We start from the raw sequence: 18,935 nt of genomic DNA, 5'->3' as shown, positions 1-18,935 counted from the left end.
TAGTATTCGAGGGACGCGTGTGTTTTATTGTTCTGTAGTATTCGAGGGACGCGTGTGATTTATTGTTCTGTAGTTCTCCCGGACGCGTGTCGCATTGTTCTGTAGTTTTCCCGGACGCGTGTCGCATTGTTCTGTAGTATTCGAGGGACGCGTGTGTTTTATTGTTCTGTAGTTCTCCCGGACGCGTGTCGTATTGTTCTGTAGTTCTCCCGGACGCGTGTTGTATTGTTCTGTAGTATTCGAGGGACGCGTGTGTTTTATTGTTCTGTAGTTCTCCCGGACGCGTGTCGTATTGTTCTGTAGTTCTCCCTGACGCGTGTTGTATTGTTCTGTAGTATTCGAGGGACGCGTGTGTTTTATTGTTCTGTAGTTCTCCCGGACGCGTGTTGTATTGTTCTGTATTATCGAGGGACGCGTGTGTTTTATTGTTCTGTAGTTCTCCCGGACGCGTGTTGTATTGTTCTGTAGTTCTCTCGGACGCGTGTCGCATTGTTCTGTAGTATTCGAGGGACGCGTGTGTTTTATTGTTCTGTAGTTCTCCCGGACGCGTGTTGTATTGTTCTGTAGTTCTCCCGGACGCGTGTCGTATTGTTCTGTAGTTCTCCCGGACGCGTGTTGTATTGTTCTGTAGTATTCGAGGGACGCGTGTGTTTTATTGTTCTGTAGTTCTCCCGGACGCGTGTCGTATTGTTCTGTAGTTCTCCCGGACGCGTGTTGTATTGTTCTGTAGTATTCGAGGGACGCGTGTGTTTTATTGTTCTGTAGTTCTCCCGGACGCGTGTCGTATTGTTCTGTAGTTCTCCCGGACGCGTGTTGTATTGTTCTGTAGTATTCGAGGGACGCGTGTGTTTTATTGTTCTGTAGTTCTCCCGGACGCGTGTCGTATTGTTCTGTAGTTCTCCCGGACGCGTGTTGTATTGTTCTGTAGTATTCGAGGTACGCGTGTGTTTTATTGTTCTGTAGTTCTCCCGGACGCGTGTCGTATTGTTCTGTAGTTCTCCCGGACGCGTGTTGTATTGTTCTGTAGTATTCGAGGGACGCGTGTGTTTTATTGTTCTGTAGTATTCGAGGGACGCGTGTGTTTTATTGTTCTGTAGTTCTCCCGGACGCGTGTCGCATTGTTCTGTAGTTTTCCCGGACGCGTGTCGCATTGTTCTGTAGTATTCGAGGGACGCGTGTCGCATTGTTCTGTAGTATTCGAGGGACGCGTGTGTTTTATTGTTCTGTAGTTCTCCCGGACGCGTGTCGTATTGTTCTGTAGTTCTCCCGGACGCGTGTTGTATTGTTCTGTAGTATTCGAGGGACGCGTGTGTTTTATTGTTCTGTAGTTCTCCCGGACGCGTGTCGTATTGTTCTGTAGTTCTCCCGGACGCGTGTTGTATTGTTCTGTAGTATTCGAGGGACGCGTGTGTTTTATTGTTCTGTAGTTCTCCCGGACGCGTGTTGTATTGTTCTGTAGTATCGAGGGACGAGTGTGTTTTATTGTTCTGTAGTTCTCCCGGACGCGTGTCGTATTATTCTGTAGTTCTCCCGGACGCGTGTTGTATTGTTCTGTAGTATTCGAGGGACGCGTGTGTTTTATTGTTCTGTAGTTCTCCCGGACGCGTGTCGTATTGTTCTGTAGTTCTCCCGGACGCATGTTGTATTGTTCTGTAGTATTCGAGGGACGCGTGTGTTTTATTGTTCTGTAGTATTCGAGGGACGCGTGTGATTTATTGTTCTGTAGTTCTCCCGGACGCGTGTCGCATTGTTCTGTAGTTTTCCCGGACGCGTGTCGCATTGTTCTGTAGTATTCGAGGGACGCGTGTGTTTTATTGTTCTGTAGTTCTCCCGGACGCGTGTCGTATTGTTCTGTAGTTCTCCCGGACGCGTGTTGTATTGTTCTGTAGTATTCGAGGGACGCGTGTGTTTTATTGTTCTGTAGTTCTCCCGGACGCGTGTCGTATTGTTCTGTAGTTCTCCCTGACGCGTGTTGTATTGTTCTGTAGTATTCGAGGGACGCGTGTGTTTTATTGTTCTGTAGTTCTCCCGGACGCGTGTTGTATTGTTCTGTATTATCGAGGGACGCGTGTGTTTTATTGTTCTGTAGTTCTCCCGGACGCGTGTTGTATTGTTCTGTAGTTCTCTCGGACGCGTGTCGCATTGTTCTGTAGTATTCGAGGGACGCGTGTGTTTTATTGTTCTGTAGCTCTCCCGGACGCGTGTTGTATTGTTCTGTAGTTCTCCCGGACGCGTGTCGTATTGTTCTGTAGTTCTCCCGGACGCGTGTTGTATTGTTCTGTAGTATTCGAGGGACGCGTGTGTTTTATTGTTCTGTAGTTCTCCCGGACGCGTGTCGTATTGTTCTGTAGTTCTCCCGGACGCGTGTCGTATTGTTCTGTAGTTCTCCCGGACGCGTGTTGTATTGTTCTGTAGTATTCGAGGGACGCGTGTGTTTTATTGTTCTGTAGTTCTCCCGGACGCGTGTCGTATTGTTCTGTAGTTCTCCCGGACGCGTGTCGTATTGTTCTGTAGTATTCGAGGGACGCGTGTGTTTTATTGTTCTGTAGTTCTCCCGGACGCGTGTCGTATTGTTCTGTAGTTCTCCCGGACGCGTGTTGTATTGTTCTGTAGTATTCGAGGGACGCGTGTGTTTTATTGTTCTGTAGTTCTCCCGGACGCGTGTTGTATTGTTCTGTAGTTCTCCCGGACGCGTGTCGCATTGTTCTTTAGTTTTCCCGGACGCGTGTCGCATTGTTCTGTAGTATTCGAGGGACGCGTGTGTTTTATTGTTCTGTAGTTCTCCCGGACGCGTGTCTCATTGTTCTGTAATTTTCCCGGACGCGTGTCGCATTGTTCTGTAGTATTCGAGGGACGCGTGTGTTTTATTGTTCTGTAGTTCTCCCGGACGCGTGTGTTTTATTGTTCTGTAGTTCTCCCGAACGCGTGTCGTATTGTTCTGTAGTTCTCCCGAACGCGTGTCGTATTGTTCTGTAGTTCTCCCGAACGCGTGTCGTATTGTTCTGTAGTTCTCCCGAACGCGTGTCGTATTGTTCTGTAGTTCTCCCGAACGCGTGTCGTATTGTTCTGTAGTTCTCCCGGACGCGTGTCGTATTGTTCTGTAGTATTCGAGGGACGCGTGTGTTTTATTGTTCTGTAGTTCTCCCGGACGCGTGTCGTATTGTTCTGTAGTTCTCCCGGACGCGTGTTGTATTGTTCTGTAGTATTCGAGGGACGCGTGTGTTTTATTGTTCTGTAGTTCTCCCGGACGCGTGTTGTATTGTTCTGTAGTTCTCCCGGACGCGTGTCGCATTGTTCTTTAGTTTTCCCGGACGCGTGTCGCATTGTTCTGTAGTATTCGAGGGACGCGTGTCGCATTGTTCTGTAGTATTCGAGGGACGCGTGTGTTTTATTGTTCTGTAGTTCTTCCGGACGCGTGTCTCATTGTTCTGTAATTTTCCCGGACGCGTGTCGCATTGTTCTGTAGTATTCGAGGGACGCGTGTGTTTTATTGTTCTGTAGTTCTCCCGGACGCGTGTGTTTTATTGTTCTGTAGTTCTCCCGGACGCGTGTGTTTTATTGTTCTGTAGTTCTCCCGAACGCGTGTCGTATTGTTCTGTAGTTCTCCCGAACGCGTGTCGTATTGTTCTGTAGTTCTCCCGAACGCGTGTCGTATTGTTCTGTAGTTCTCCCGAACGCGTGTCGTATTGTTCTGTAGTTCTCCCGAACGCGTTTCGTATTGTTCTGTAGTTCTCGTGACGTTTGTGCGTCGAAATTAATTTAACTATCTTATATTCCAGTCAAAGTATGAAGAATTAAGAAAACAAGATAAGATCGGAAAAAATTCTTCTTCGGCTCAGAAAGTAATAAGTAATTGCATATCTCTCTTACTTAAATGGTTTCAGAAGAATTGTTAACTGTTCTAGCTTCAAAAGTACTTAGAAGCTATGCAGTTTGTCGCTAAACCAATCATGCAGGCTGTTTGTAACAATGGAGGCTCTAATATTTGCGAAGATCTCAGGTAAAGGGTTAACAACTGAGCTTTGTATTAAATTCATTTAACTTAAATAATAACTAACAAAGCCAAATATGTTATTTATATTTTTCTTCAGCCCAAGTTTTTACGTTATGTTCTGGTCAATGTCTCTGTACGATCTTCACGTTCCATCGTCTAGCTATGAAAGAGAGATTAATAAACTCAAAGCCCAAATTAAACAAATTGATGACTGGTATGTTTCTTGAAAATTATACGTTTTCCAAACTTCCGACTGACCTCCAAGCATTACGTCTAATAATTGTTAAAACTTGCTTCTTATGCCTCTATAGTTAAAAATTAAGTTGCCTGTTTTTGTGTATTTCTGACTTGTAGGTAGCAAGCAAGAAGAAGAAAGAAAAGGAACGTTGGCACGCTCTGATCGAGAAACTTCAAGATGAGGAGAAAAAGCAACAAGAGCTTTGTTCTCGCGTCTTAGCCATGTTAAAAGCCGAGAAGGATACATGGTTTCAATCTCGTAAGTTCTGTTTTATTGTTCTGTAGTTCTCCCGGACGCGTGTCGTATTGTTCTGTAGTTCTCCCGGACGCGTGTTGTATTGTTCTGTAGTATTCGAGGGACGCGTGTGTTTTATTGTTCTGTAGTTCTCCCGGACGCGTGTCGTATTGTTCTGTAGTTCTCCCTGACGCGTGTTGTATTGTTCTGTAGTATTCGAGGGACGCGTGTGTTTTATTGTTCTGTAGTTCTCCCGGACGCGTGTTGTATTGTTCTGTATTATCGAGGGACGCGTGTGTTTTATTGTTCTGTAGTTCTCCCGGACGCGTGTTGTATTGTTCTGTAGTTCTCTCGGACGCGTGTCGCATTGTTCTGTAGTATTCGAGGGACGCGTGTGTTTTATTGTTCTGTAGCTCTCCCGGACGCGTGTTGTATTGTTCTGTAGTTCTCCCGGACGCGTGTCGTATTGTTCTGTAGTTCTCCCGGACGCGTGTTGTATTGTTCTGTAGTATTCGAGGGACGCGTGTGTTTTATTGTTCTGTAGTTCTCCCGGACGCGTGTCGTATTGTTCTGTAGTTCTCCCGGACGCATGTTGTATTGTTCTGTAGTATTCGAGGGACGCGTGTGTTTTATTGTTCTGTAGTATTCGAGGGACGCGTGTGATTTATTGTTCTGTAGTTCTCCCGGACGCGTGTCGCATTGTTCTGTAGTTTTCCCGGACGCGTGTCGCATTGTTCTGTAGTATTCGAGGGACGCGTGTGTTTTATTGTTCTGTAGTTCTCCCGGACGCGTGTCGTATTGTTCTGTAGTTCTCCCGGACGCGTGTTGTATTGTTCTGTAGTATTCGAGGGACGCGTGTGTTTTATTGTTCTGTAGTTCTCCCGGACGCGTGTCGTATTGTTCTGTAGTTCTCCCTGACGCGTGTTGTATTGTTCTGTAGTATTCGAGGGACGCGTGTGTTTTATTGTTCTGTAGTTCTCCCGGACGCGTGTTGTATTGTTCTGTATTATCGAGGGACGCGTGTGTTTTATTGTTCTGTAGTTCTCCCGGACGCGTGTTGTATTGTTCTGTAGTTCTCTCGGACGCGTGTCGCATTGTTCTGTAGTATTCGAGGGACGCGTGTGTTTTATTGTTCTGTAGCTCTCCCGGACGCGTGTTGTATTGTTCTGTAGTTCTCCCGGACGCGTGTCGTATTGTTCTGTAGTTCTCCCGGACGCGTGTTGTATTGTTCTGTAGTATTCGAGGGACGCGTGTGTTTTATTGTTCTGTAGTTCTCCCGGACGCGTGTCGTATTGTTCTGTAGTTCTCCCGGACGCGTGTCGTATTGTTCTGTAGTTCTCCCGGACGCGTGTTGTATTGTTCTGTAGTATTCGAGGGACGCGTGTGTTTTATTGTTCTGTAGTTCTCCCGGACGCGTGTCGTATTGTTCTGTAGTTCTCCCGGACGCGTGTCGTATTGTTCTGTAGTATTCGAGGGACGCGTGTGTTTTATTGTTCTGTAGTTCTCCCGGACGCGTGTCGTATTGTTCTGTAGTTCTCCCGGACGCGTGTTGTATTGTTCTGTAGTATTCGAGGGACGCGTGTGTTTTATTGTTCTGTAGTTCTCCCGGACGCGTGTTGTATTGTTCTGTAGTTCTCCCGGACGCGTGTCGCATTGTTCTTTAGTTTTCCCGGACGCGTGTCGCATTGTTCTGTAGTATTCGAGGGACGCGTGTGTTTTATTGTTCTGTAGTTCTCCCGGACGCGTGTCTCATTGTTCTGTAATTTTCCCGGACGCGTGTCGCATTGTTCTGTAGTATTCGAGGGACGCGTGTGTTTTATTGTTCTGTAGTTCTCCCGGACGCGTGTGTTTTATTGTTCTGTAGTTCTCCCGAACGCGTGTCGTATTGTTCTGTAGTTCTCCCGAACGCGTGTCGTATTGTTCTGTAGTTCTCCCGAACGCGTGTCGTATTGTTCTGTAGTTCTCCCGAACGCGTGTCGTATTGTTCTGTAGTTCTCCCGAACGCGTGTCGTATTGTTCTGTAGTTCTCCCGGACGCGTGTCGTATTGTTCTGTAGTTCTCCCGGACGCGTGTTGTATTGTTCTGTAGTATTCGAGGGACGCGTGTGTTTTATTGTTCTGTAGTTCTCCCGGACGCGTGTTGTATTGTTCTGTAGTTCTCCCGGACGCGTGTCGCATTGTTCTTTAGTTTTCCCGGACGCGTGTCGCATTGTTCTGTAGTATTCGAGGGACGCGTGTCGCATTGTTCTGTAGTATTCGAGGGACGCGTGTGTTTTATTGTTCTGTAGTTCTTCCGGACGCGTGTCTCATTGTTCTGTAATTTTCCCGGACGCGTGTCGCATTGTTCTGTAGTATTCGAGGGACGCGTGTGTTTTATTGTTCTGTAGTTCTCCCGGACGCGTGTGTTTTATTGTTCTGTAGTTCTCCCGGACGCGTGTGTTTTATTGTTCTGTAGTTCTCCCGAACGCGTGTCGTATTGTTCTGTAGTTCTCCCGAACGCGTGTCGTATTGTTCTGTAGTTCTCCCGAACGCGTGTCGTATTGTTCTGCAGTTCTCCCGAACGCGTGTCGTATTGTTCTGTAGTTCTCCCGAACGCGTTTCGTATTGTTCTGTAGTTCTCGTGACGTTTGTGCGTCGAAATTAATTTAACTATCTTATATTCCAGTCAAAGTATGAAGAATTAAGAAAACAAGATAAGATCGGAAAAAATTCTTCTTCGGCTCAGAAAGTAATAAGTAATTGCATATCTCTCTTACTTAAATGGTTTCAGAAGAATTGTTAACTGTTCTAGCTTCAAAAGTACTTAGAAGCTATGCAGTTTGTCGCTAAACCAATCATGCAGGCTGTTTGTAACAATGGAGGCTCTAATATTTGCGAAGATCTCAGGTAAAGGGTTAACAACTGAGCTTTGTATTAAATTCATTTAACTTAAATAATAACTAACAAAGCCAAATATGTTATTTATATTTTTCTTCAGCCCAAGTTTTTACGTTATGTTCTGGTCAATGTCTCTGTACGATCTTCACGTTCCATCGTCTAGCTATGAAAGAGAGATTAATAAACTCAAAGCCCAAATTAAACAAATTGATGACTGGTATGTTTCTTGAAAATTATACGTTTTCCAAACTTCCGACTGACCTCCAAGCATTACGTCTAATAATTGTTAAAACTTGCTTCTTATGCCTCTATAGTTAAAAATTAAGTTGCCTGTTTTTGTGTATTTCTGACTTGTAGGTAGCAAGCAAGAAGAAGAAAGAAAAGGAACGTTGGCACGCTCTGATCGAGAAACTTCAAGATGAGGAGAAAAAGCAACAAGAGCATTGTTCTCGCGTCTTAGCCATGTTAAAAGCCGAGAAGGATACATGGTTTCAATCTCGTAAGTTCTGTTTTATTGTTCTGTAGTTCTCGCGAACGCGTGTTACATTGTTCTGTAGTTCTCGCGGACGCGTGTTTCATTGTTCTGTAGTTTTCGCGGACGCGTGGTACATTGTTCTGTAGTTTTCGCGGACGCGTGGTACATTGTTCTGTAGTTTTCGCGGACGCGTGGTACATTGTTCTGTAGTTTTCGCGGACGCGTGGTACATTGTTCTGTAGTTCTCGCGGACGCGTGGTACATTGTTCTGTAGTTCTCGCGGACGGGTGTTACGTTGTTCTGTAGTTCTCGCGGACGCGTGTTTAATTATTCTGTAGTCCACGCGGACGCGTGTTTAATTATTCTGTAGTTCTCGCGGACGCGTGTTTAATTATTCTGTAGTCCACGCGGACTCGTGTTTCATTGTTCTGTAGTTCTCGCGGACGCGTGTTTTCGTCAATTTATGGTTCACAGAAGTTCATACCAGTTATATCAAGCCAGCTATCTCGAATTTGACCAGCCAATAGAATCGCGGCGCGAAAGACGTTAGAATGTGACGCGCGCATTAAATTAGTTATTAAAAATAACTTTTTTTGTGTGTTAGGTTCTGCTAAGAACGAAATGATAACTCAGTTCCTGCAACTGTGCATTTTTCCGCGCTGTATTTTCACTTCGGTCGACGCCCTGTATTGTGCCAAATTTGTCCATTTGATACACAATCTCAAAACATCAAACTTTTCTACCCTTATTTGCTACGATAGGGTAAGTGATATCAAGAACCTTTAAGAGACCCGAGATATAATTTCCAGGGTTCGTACAAACCTGGAAAATCAGGGAAGTAAATAGTTGACAAAAACCTCAGGGAAAATTCAGGGAAATTTAGAATTTTTAGTAAAATTCAGGGAAATTTAGAATTTTTAGTAAAATTCAGGGAAATTTAGAATTTTTAGTACAATTCAGGGAAATTTAGAATTTTTAGTACAATTCAGGGAAATTTAGAATTTTTAGTACAATTCAGGGAAATTTAGAATTTTTAGTAAAATTCTGGGAAATTTAGAATTTTTAGTAAAATTCAGGGAAATTTAGAATTTTTAGTAAAATTCAGGGAAATTTAGAATTTTTAGTACAATTCAGGGAAATTTAGAAATTTTAGTAAAAATCAGGGAGATTTAGAATTTTTAGTAAAATTCAGGGAAATTTAGAATTTTAGTAAAATTCAGGGAAATTTAGAAATTTTAGTAAAAATCAGGGAAATTTAGAATTTTTAGTAAAATTCAGGGAAATTTAGAATTTTTAGTACAATTTTGGGAAATTTAGAATTTTTAGTAAAATTCTGGGAAATTTAGAATTTTTAGTAAAATTCTGGGAAATTTAGAATTTTTAGTAAAATTCTGGGAATTTTAGAATTTTTAGTAAAATTCTGGGAATTTTAGAATTTTTAGTAAAAATCAGGGAAATTTAGAATGTTTAGTAAAAATCAGGGAAATTTAGAATGTTTAGTAAAAATCAGGGAAATTTAGAATTTTTAGTAAAAATCAGGGAAATTTAGAATTTTTAGTTAAAATCAGGGAAATTTAGAATTTTTAGTAAAAATCAGGGAAATAGATAATTTTTAGTAAAAATCAGGGAAATTTGCTTCAAACAGGGGCCGAGTAATTAAGCAAAATGTTCATAAACAAACATAGCCCCCTCCATAGGATTAACATTACACTAAACTTTGGAGGCTCATAACTCTGGTTATGTTAGAGATACGGGGATGTCCTTTGATTATGTTATAGTCATATTTGCCCCCCTCTCCTTCGATAACATTTGCACCATATGATACTCCATATACTGGAAAAACCTGGAAAATTCAGGGTAGTGTATGGGGAAAAACCTGGAAATCTCAGGGAAATTTGTTTTCCAAAAGTTGTATGAACCCTGATTATTGCACTTCATTGCCGTGACCTTTCGGTTTTCCCTCCCACATTGCTCCCATTTCTGTGCAAAAATATAAGCTTGCGGAAATCTAAGTCGGCGATTCGTATGTTCTCGGGTCTTATTTGAGTTTTAAGTTTCATATAAGCGTTTAAAAGTTAAAGCTGTACGTTTTTCAACGCGCAGATATTCTGTGATATTTCATACACGGTGTCATCGTGTACAGAAAACGAAGCCAATAGATATGGCAAGTTTCTTTGCGCGATGCTTGAAACTGTCATGCATTGGCATAGCGATAAGGCTGTTTTTGATCAGGTATGCCCTATTGATATTCTATATAGGATAAATTTACCCGCGATTCATTGCGTTTTTCCGTCACTCATTTAATCAATTTAAATCAAAAAACCCTTTATGTCGAAGGAATGTACAAATTATCCGGGATTTATGACTAAGTTCAAGGGTTCATCTCAGTCTCAAGTCAGTAGCAATGATCACGTTGACTTTGAAAACTATCGTCACGTTTGTCACAAATGGCATTTTAATCGGGAGATTACATTCAAATTAGAAATACCCTCATTATTCTAACTAAGGTAAAACAACAATCACAAGAATTAAAAATATCTCGAATTAATATTTATTATTTATTAATTTGTTTATATTTCTTCAATTGTTTTCAGGTTATAACGCATTTCCCAGTTATTACTAATTTGGGTTTGGCGCTCGAACGAAGAGTAGAAAAAATTCGTGCGGAAGAAAAAGATAAACGCGCTGATCTTTTTGCCCTGGCAACTGGGTAAGTTTTAACTATTGATTTTTGGCGTAAATAGATGCATTTAAGCGTGTAAGAGGAGTCGGGCGGCGTGTGCGCGCGGTTCGGGCTGCCCATGCGCGTGTTTTGGGTTGAGTCGGGCGGCCTATGCGCGTAAATAAATGCATTTAAGCATGTAAGAGGACTCGGGCGGCCAGTGTGCGCGTTTTGGGTCGAGTCTGGCGGCCTATGCGCGTAAAAAAAATGCATTGAAGCATTTAAGAGGAGTCGGGCGGCCAGTGTGCGCGTTTTGGGTCGAGTCTGGCGGCCCATGAGCCCGTTTTGGGTCGAGTCTGGCGGCCCATGAGCCCGTTTTGGGTCGAGTCTGGCGGCCCATGAGCCCGTTTTGGGTCGAGTCTGGCGGCCCATGAGCCCGTTTTGGGTCGAGTCGGGCGGCCTATGCGCGTCATATATATGAAATTCTTTAGTGTGCAAGCCGCCAAAATTTTTTTCTCTTTTGATATTTGTCGCGTTCACATTTAGTTACCTTGGACAATTGAAAGCAAAGAAGAATTCGTTGATTCCCGAGTACGAATTTCACATCAAGGAAACGGTACGTAAATAATTCATTTAAATTTAAAGGGTTGTAGTTGGGAAAATGTGGCGCGTCCCAGAGTTCTGCTCTATATTTTGACAGAAAGTGAATTGTTTTTACCTATTCATTTTCAGAACAAAGAGAACGAAGCGAGCCAGAAAAACGTTTCTAAAGAAAATGCTTCAAATTCTGAAGTTAAGCCTGGTATGTTTAATTTTTATACGTTTCTTTGTTAATAATATTTAATTTAACATTTCCATCTATATTGTTATATAATAATTTTCATTTCATTTTTTTTATTTTTGTATTATTTAGAAACGAAAGAAATTAAATCAGAACCTGGTATTAAAGCTCCATCAAAAGTTTCTGGTTCAACAAAGAGTACCATTTTGCTCACCAGGTAGCGTTACACGTTGCCTATTTTTAGTTTTTGCGCTCAGTGTCTTGCTTTTAAGTAATTTTTGAAAGTGTAGAAGATATTATTTTATCATATATTATATTCCAGTAAAAATTTATCTTCATTTTTGGTCCGTCTAATTACAGTAAATCCGCGTCCGAGTCTGCTTCCGCCGCGTCAGTGAAAGAGGAAAGTGTTAGGCAGAGATTATCAGAAGCCTCGAGTGGAAATTCAGTCTCACTATCAAAAGACGGTAAACGTTCTTCTCTTAATGCTGCTGCGTCAGATCACCATCATCATGATGCTGAAAACAATTCTGATAACACCACCTCATCTTCAGGACACGCTCTGCGCAGATCGGCCGAAGTTGCCTCCGATATTGAAAAGGGTATGTACAGTCCCCGACAAAAGTTTCTGGACATTTTCATTTGGCTGCCATTTTGTTCCTATTTGAGCTAGAGTAACAAAATAGGACTTTCTAGATAGGTTGCCTTCTCAAGATTATTTTAAAATTACAAATGACACTGTGGCGCTAATAGGGCGTTAGCCATAGCGGAAATAGTAAAGCCCCCCGATAATGACGTTACGAAATAATGCTTCAAATGGATCAATAATTCTATCGTTGCACGCGTCTTGTCACGTAGAATCCGAAACTCTTTTCAAATTGTAAATCGGTTCAGAAAATCAAAAGTTATGACAAAAAACGTGACGTTCAAAACAATAGCAAATAAGCCTAACGATTATTTATTTGTTCTATATCAACTTAGCTCAGTAGTAAAACATTACGATTAGAAAAACAAGATGTTCCAACCCAAGAATTTTTAGTTCCACACTGACATATGAGAAATGGGAACTTATGAATTAGACTCAGTCTTCGGAAATGGAGGATTGTTAATGGCGGTTTGTAAACGTCTAAATATTTAGAGATTTGGATATGTTTAAAGATTTTTTATAATTTACTAGTTGCTTATACAGTGGGTGGATAATTGGGGATAATTCTTTTGACGGATATTTTAATGCAGACTGCGTTATATGTTGAATTGGTATTAAAAGTTGGACGAGCCGCGGTATTGGATGATGGACAGTGTTTCAAGAATATACTTTGAGATGGTTTAAGGAGCAAAATAGGTGGCATGACTAAAATACAGGTGTAACAGAACTTATTTGACGTTCGGTAATCAATTTTTGGACGCCTGAGGATTGGATGTTGAGAAATGCTCTGAAAATAATATTGTGGGAATAATATTTCGACGGCAAATTCATGAGGATGGTTGAGAAGACATATTGTTCAATTCAAAGTGGATGAAAATGGTTTGAATTATAATAATATATATATATACAGGTTAAATTATACGCAAGTTCTTATGACATGAAAATATTTTACGACGTGGATAATTTTAACGTATTTCCTGCTTTCTCGGCTTTATTCTGCATGTTTTCTTATTCCCAGCACATCTTAAACGTGATAACTATCCCTTTAAACTTTACTTAAGAATTTGGTTTTTTGAAAATTATGGCTGTTTTTGGAACATAGAGCAAAAAAGAGAGAGAGAGGCCCTACAAACGATAAAAAGCACAGCGTTTGCAATTTTGTCGTGTTTCAGCGTATGAAGGTTGCTCTATATATTTTTTAGCTTAGAGTAGGGCAGTTTCAATGATCATCGGAAAACAATCAGACTCAATAGCCCATACTTTTCCTGCTATAATATAGTCGGTAAGCTCCTTGGTTTTTGACATTGAGAATTTAGTATCTCAATTTTTCTATCGTTAATTTGGCAAAAAACTAAATTGAGTCTGCTTCCATTATTAACCTTGACTATTTCCCCTAAAATAATTTGATATTATTCTTTTGTAGTTTAAAGTTTACGTTTCATAATCTATATGGATAGAGGGAAGTAGTGAGTAAAGGGGGGTTCTAGACCAGGAACCACCATATTAAACCTATGGAGTTTTTCACAGTACCACCATGTTATTTCCCATAGGGAACCCATAGGGAACCCATACTAGGTTCTAGACCAGGAACCACCATGTTAAACCTATGGAGTTTTCCAGAGTACCACCATGTTATTTCCCATAGGGAACCCATACTATGTATTTTCTTTGACGTACCCGTTTTTTTTTATGACGTAAAGATCGGGGGGGGGGTAAAATGGACACGTTTGATTTCCTGACCTATAAAAACCAAAATGCGGGTTATTTAAGTATTAGAGGAGGGAGGGGATGTGATTTAAAAAGAAAAAACCCCTCTAGGAATACAATACGGTTATGAGAATCCAATGTATAGGGTACCCACGTTTGTGTAAACTTTAAGGTTTTTTACGATGTAATGATCGGGGGGTGGTGTTAGCGGTAAAAAAATTAGTCGAATATATCGTGTCTGGACAGTTCGATTTCCTGACCTATAAAAACTAAAATGCGGATTATTTTTTAAAGTATTAGAGGAAGAGGGGATGTGATTTAAAAAGAAAAACCCTCTGGGAATATAAGACATAAGAATATTTATCTCACGATTATGTATAAATACCATCCTACTCGAGAAAAGACCCGCACTTTAAGTTTCAGTCATCATCATCAATTTCATCTGTCCGGATTGTAATCGAGAGTTTAGTTATAAGAAAACGTTAAATAGACATATACGCGAAGTTCATCAAAGAAACAAATTAACTTGTAAAGTTTGTGGCGCGACATTTTCCCGCTGTTACAGATTAGAAAAACATTTAACCATTCATAAACGATTAAAACAACTGAGAAAGAATTACCCCGATCGAGGGAAGGATGATGCAGACCCATCTAGCAAAACTAATCAACCGAGTACTTCACGTGGTAATTTGAATCAACCTAGTACTTCACGTACTAACACATCGAGTGAAAGGAATTTAAATCAATCAGGAGTTAATGACTTAGAGTCGAATGAAGTTCCGATTTTAGTCGAATGAAGTTCCGATTTTACGTAACGCTCTAGTAACAACACGGATAGAGGCGAATGGAAATGAAGTTGATATTTTAACGTTTACTAGTAGACATAGAGAAGCGATATATGTGTACTTGAAGAAACATTTGACTGAAAGACGAGGTATTAAATGGTACCTTGTGGTTAATGTTCAGTTTAGTCGACAATTAGTTAATTCAACGCAGGAAGTCTTAGAGTTTCCCTTCTTTCGCGGTTATACAAATACAACTTTAAGCGAGGATGAGATTTATGAACAAATAGAGAGAAGTGTTCAGAAAATTATGAACTCTTTGGAACAATTCCAGAAAGGTGGTAGCAACTGGCTTTTGAACAAAATTCGGTTTTTACAAGTAAATATCGTATCATATCATCCGCTAAGACCAGCGTCATATTTCAAGCTACCACCGTTTTTGAAATCAAAAAAAGCGTTGATAAATATTCGAAATAAGGATGAGAGATGTTTCGAATACTCTATTCTAGCTAAATTACATCCTGTTGAATTCAACAGTGAAAGAGTTAGTAACTACACGAGATACTTGAATGAAATAGACATGGGAAATATTAAAAGTCCATTCAAAGTGTCACCGAGTGAGCTAATTTCCTTCGAAAAGCGTAACAATTTAAGTATCAATATTTTCGGATTCGAAAAGTTTGTCTACCCTTTGTTCATCAGTGAATACGAATGTGAAGAACGGCGTCAAATAGACCTGTTGCTAATTTCTAAAGGAAGAAAGAAACACTTCTGTCTTATTAAAAGTTTATCGAGACTTCTTTCTAATTTAACTAAAAAGAAAGCCACGACATTTTATTGTCGGAGATGTCTACACAGATCTTCCAAACAAACATTAAGGGATAAACACATTGACGATTGTAAAAAACACGCGCCGACATTAATAGAAATGCCGGAAGAACAAGAATTTACTTTTAAGAGTTATGAAATGAGGGAAAAAATACCGAGATACGTTGTTGACGATTTCGAATCTATTCTATCTCCGATTGCAGGCCCCGAACAAGATAACAAAGTTTCGCACACGCATAAAATTAATCAACATATCACTTGCGGTTTTGCATACATCGTTATGAATAGCGATGGTACAACATCAAAACCGTTAAATAGACAATCAATCCAATGAGAGATATATAAGTATATTTTTTCATCTCTTCTTGCTCTCTTTGGTATATGGACAGTAATTTCCGGATAAGACTTCACCGGAGTTGACGAAAGAAGTACTGGTACGTTGCAACTAATCCGGAAACGTTTTTCGAGTTCTTTGCAACTAGTGTCTTTTATATATTCATTGTTCCGTCCTTCCTGCTTTCGAAATCAACCCCGAGGGTTTTCTTGATTGAGCCAAGAATCTTTAGCTGATACGTACTCGATATCAGTCGAGAAACGTGTTGAAGCCTTAATTTATTTGCAGCTAAGACCGCAAAGTCGTCGACGTAGACAAGAATTATTGCTCGAAAATGTATAAAGTAGATGCAATCTGTTCCATGGGATTTTCAAAAACCCAGTTCCAACTCAAGTTACAATTGACGACCAATTTAGGGCAACCTGTGAATTGCTTCCAGTTATTGGAGACAAGTTGCTGGACCTCAGACCACCTACCCATGGACAGGCATGAGGATAGGGAGCTAGGTTAGCAAAGTGTAACGCCTGACGAAAGCGCCGCGGTGGCGGCTACTAGAAATTCATCTCCACAAACAGACTCAAGTGAAAAATATTAATTCTTTATTCTTGCTCCCTCGAGAACAGTGGCCTAATAGGCGTCAATAGATGCCAAATATCTTATAAATGTGCCAAAGTGAGTAAACCTTTATCATTCGTTTATTTTTTGTTCATCTAATTAAAGATTTAGACACGTTATATTTATAATAGTTTAGTAAATATAACTCTGGGTTACTTTATAAGACGAATATAATATTAAGCCTTGGCCAAAAAACGAATTTTGTCTCTTTAAATGATGACGTGTCACTTGTGGAGATATATTGCGGTCCGCCGACACATGAGGACGCATGCTACGCGTTTCAATTCGAAAACCGCGGTTTAACACGGGGATGCCTGTCCATGGGTAGGTGGTTTGAGTCTGGACTATCCATAAAACCTGGAACATCCTTTTTTTCGTCTCCATAACACCCGGTGGGCCATATTTCAATGGGTCACGATTTCAATGCATAGAGAGGTGCTGGCTAGCCCCTATGCTATAGCTAACCGACAGCGCCCTATTTTAACTATTACCATTAACCTCTGCAAATTTTGATGGAAAGGAGAAACCGGGTTAGACCACGGAGGAAAACTCATTTAACAAGTGGGGAGTGAACTTGCCAACTCTACGCAGAAGGGTTTGTTCCCAGAATTTTCACCCGGTGCCACAGTCTTGGATCGAACCGGGGACCTTTTCTTGCTGCAAGACGAAAGTGCTAACCACCTCACCACCCCACCTATATATATTTCATGATTCAGATTCCCATTCTTCACAACCATGTTTTTATGTAGCAAACCAAAGATAACGACGAAAACGGTGATAAACAATCGTATAAGAGTGAAATTGATGATAGGCGAGAAAGTCTGGTCATAGTCGATTCCCTCCACCTTGTTAAAACCTATAGCAACTGAACTTTCTTTATAACAAATTATTTGGCCTGCATTATTTTTCTTCAAGGTATAAACCCATCTACAGCCGATGATCTTATTATTAGAATAAATGATGACTTCCTCCATAACCTTGCGTTCCCGTTCTTCTACAATTCCTGCTTTCCACCGGTCTTTCTGAGACTCTAGTGCTGTTAAATATTGCAAATATTTTTCGGAATTGCGATGCCCTTACTAATGATTCAAAGGTTCTGAAACCTCGCTGGGTTTAACAACGGAGAAATTTCAAAGTGCCTCGAAAGGGTTTTAAGTAAAAAAAATTTCAACAGTGTAGAAAATACACAAAAAGATGTTAATGTTATTGTTGATCCATCTGTTATGAAACGCCACGTGACTATTTTGACGACGTGGTAATGGCTTCACCGGAAGTAGAATTTTTAAGCGTTAAGCACTGACAGGATTTAACTCATCTTGATCGTTCAGTCCTTCCTTTAATTTTCTTTTGCCATTCAGGATAGATTAACTTAAAGTTAGGTGTTAGCGTTGGAATTAAGTTAAGAAATATTGTGGATTCCTGAAAATATTCGTATCTTGAATTTGTGTTTATTTATATCATGAATCTATTAAACCGTTTGAAAAAATTATGTAACGAACTTTAATTTTTTGATATCACACCCATTACTGGGACTGATTATCAAAGAACATGTAGTCGCCTGAGAGAAATTTTCATTTAGGCTGACTATAACGCACTGAAAATATTTCTAGGGCGAAATGGCGACGGCCAATTCGTTGACCTTTGTTGTCCCATATGAAATATAAAGAAAGCGCTGGGAATCGTTACCGTTCGAGGCAAACCGTTTTACCTTGAATACTTGGTGCAAAGGAAAGTCGCTGCACACATGCTATACAACGTCTACGGCGCGTTATATATGATTTCTTAAAGGCCTGCGATATTACAAGGTAAATTGAACTTAGTATTTTAAGTTTGATTAGTATTATTAATTTTTAAGGGTTTTTCTTATCACTTCGGAGGAGTTTATTTGTTGATATTAAACGAAGTAACAATAATTTATATCAGATTAAGATATGGTGCTCAATAATTATTTTAGGTGTATAAATTCCGATTCCACTAGGCCTAAGATCTCGTAATTAGGGTTGCGAAAAATAGGTTTATTAATGGCTTTGACTAAGTAACGTAGGAACCATTATCCCCTCTGTTGCACTTTTTATAGGAAAGGTTCAGGTAACATAACATTATACCTTAAAAGAACGGCCTTTATCTAAATAGAAATGGATTAATATTAAAAATTAATAAATGGTCTTTTATGACAATGTAATTAGCAATTAATTTGTCTTAAAAACGAGAACTACTGCGTCGCCATTGGTTTAGTGGCGACTTTTAATTGAAACTCTTTCCTCTAAAGGGATTGGTTGAATATTCCACTGGGTCACGGGCGTAAAAGGATGATGTAATGTTAACCAAAAATTCTATTTAAAAAAAATCTCGGAATAATACGTCGTTTACCAGGCAAATTCAAGGGGGGCTTCCATTGCGTCTTAGTAGTTTTTGATACCGCCATCTAGCGTCGAAGTAAAGCGTAAAATTCGGTATTTTTGTCTCTTTAAACGTCGGTGTTTAAAGCCATCTAGCGTTCAAAAGCAGGAAGTTCAAAACCATCGTCTGAAATCTTTTGGCTCGGTGAATCCGATGATTTGAACATATTTTTTAATTCTCGTTGGTAATTAGTAAGTTTTGAAAAATAAAAATGGCAAGCTGGGGTAGAACATGTTCCGTTCTTGGCTGTAAAAGTGGTGATAGGGATTTAAGGGAGTGGAGATCGCGGGTTTGCAAACTGCATTCGGGACCTGACAAAGGGTTAACTCTGTGTCATAAAGATTGTTGTTGTCCGCGGCCATT

The 18,935-nt window shown here is 40.5% G+C and overlaps 1 pseudogene across 1 annotated transcript in view; it reads left to right on the top strand.

The window, feature by feature from the left end:
* The window catches only part of LOC149658485 (THO complex subunit 2-like), a 42,824-nt pseudogene extending 27,267 nt beyond the window's left edge, over positions 1–15,557 (top strand). Inside the window, exons 22-37 of the transcript XR_016370008.1 lie at positions 4,092–4,212; positions 4,349–4,490; positions 6,198–6,225; positions 6,754–6,781; positions 7,131–7,193; positions 7,700–7,841; positions 8,422–8,579; positions 9,921–10,049; positions 10,155–10,324; positions 10,412–10,527; positions 11,026–11,095; positions 11,212–11,281; positions 11,393–11,477; positions 11,621–11,862; positions 14,031–14,324; positions 14,437–15,557. The product of XR_016370008.1 is annotated as a THO complex subunit 2-like (transcript). The remainder of the gene's footprint in view (positions 1–4,091; positions 4,213–4,348; positions 4,491–6,197; positions 6,226–6,753; positions 6,782–7,130; positions 7,194–7,699; positions 7,842–8,421; positions 8,580–9,920; positions 10,050–10,154; positions 10,325–10,411; positions 10,528–11,025; positions 11,096–11,211; positions 11,282–11,392; positions 11,478–11,620; positions 11,863–14,030; positions 14,325–14,436) is intronic.
* The last annotated feature ends 3,378 nt before the right edge of the window (positions 15,558–18,935 follow it).

Source organism: Phalangium opilio, unplaced genomic scaffold (genome assembly GCF_054372755.1).
Source record: "Phalangium opilio isolate 3A_F unplaced genomic scaffold, DU_Popi_V2 ptg000077l_1, whole genome shotgun sequence".
In the NCBI taxonomy this organism is placed as follows: domain Eukaryota; kingdom Metazoa; phylum Arthropoda; class Arachnida; order Opiliones; family Phalangiidae; genus Phalangium; species Phalangium opilio.
Note: the sequence above shows the minus strand (reverse complement) of the source record. Positions and strands in the feature narration are given on the sequence as shown.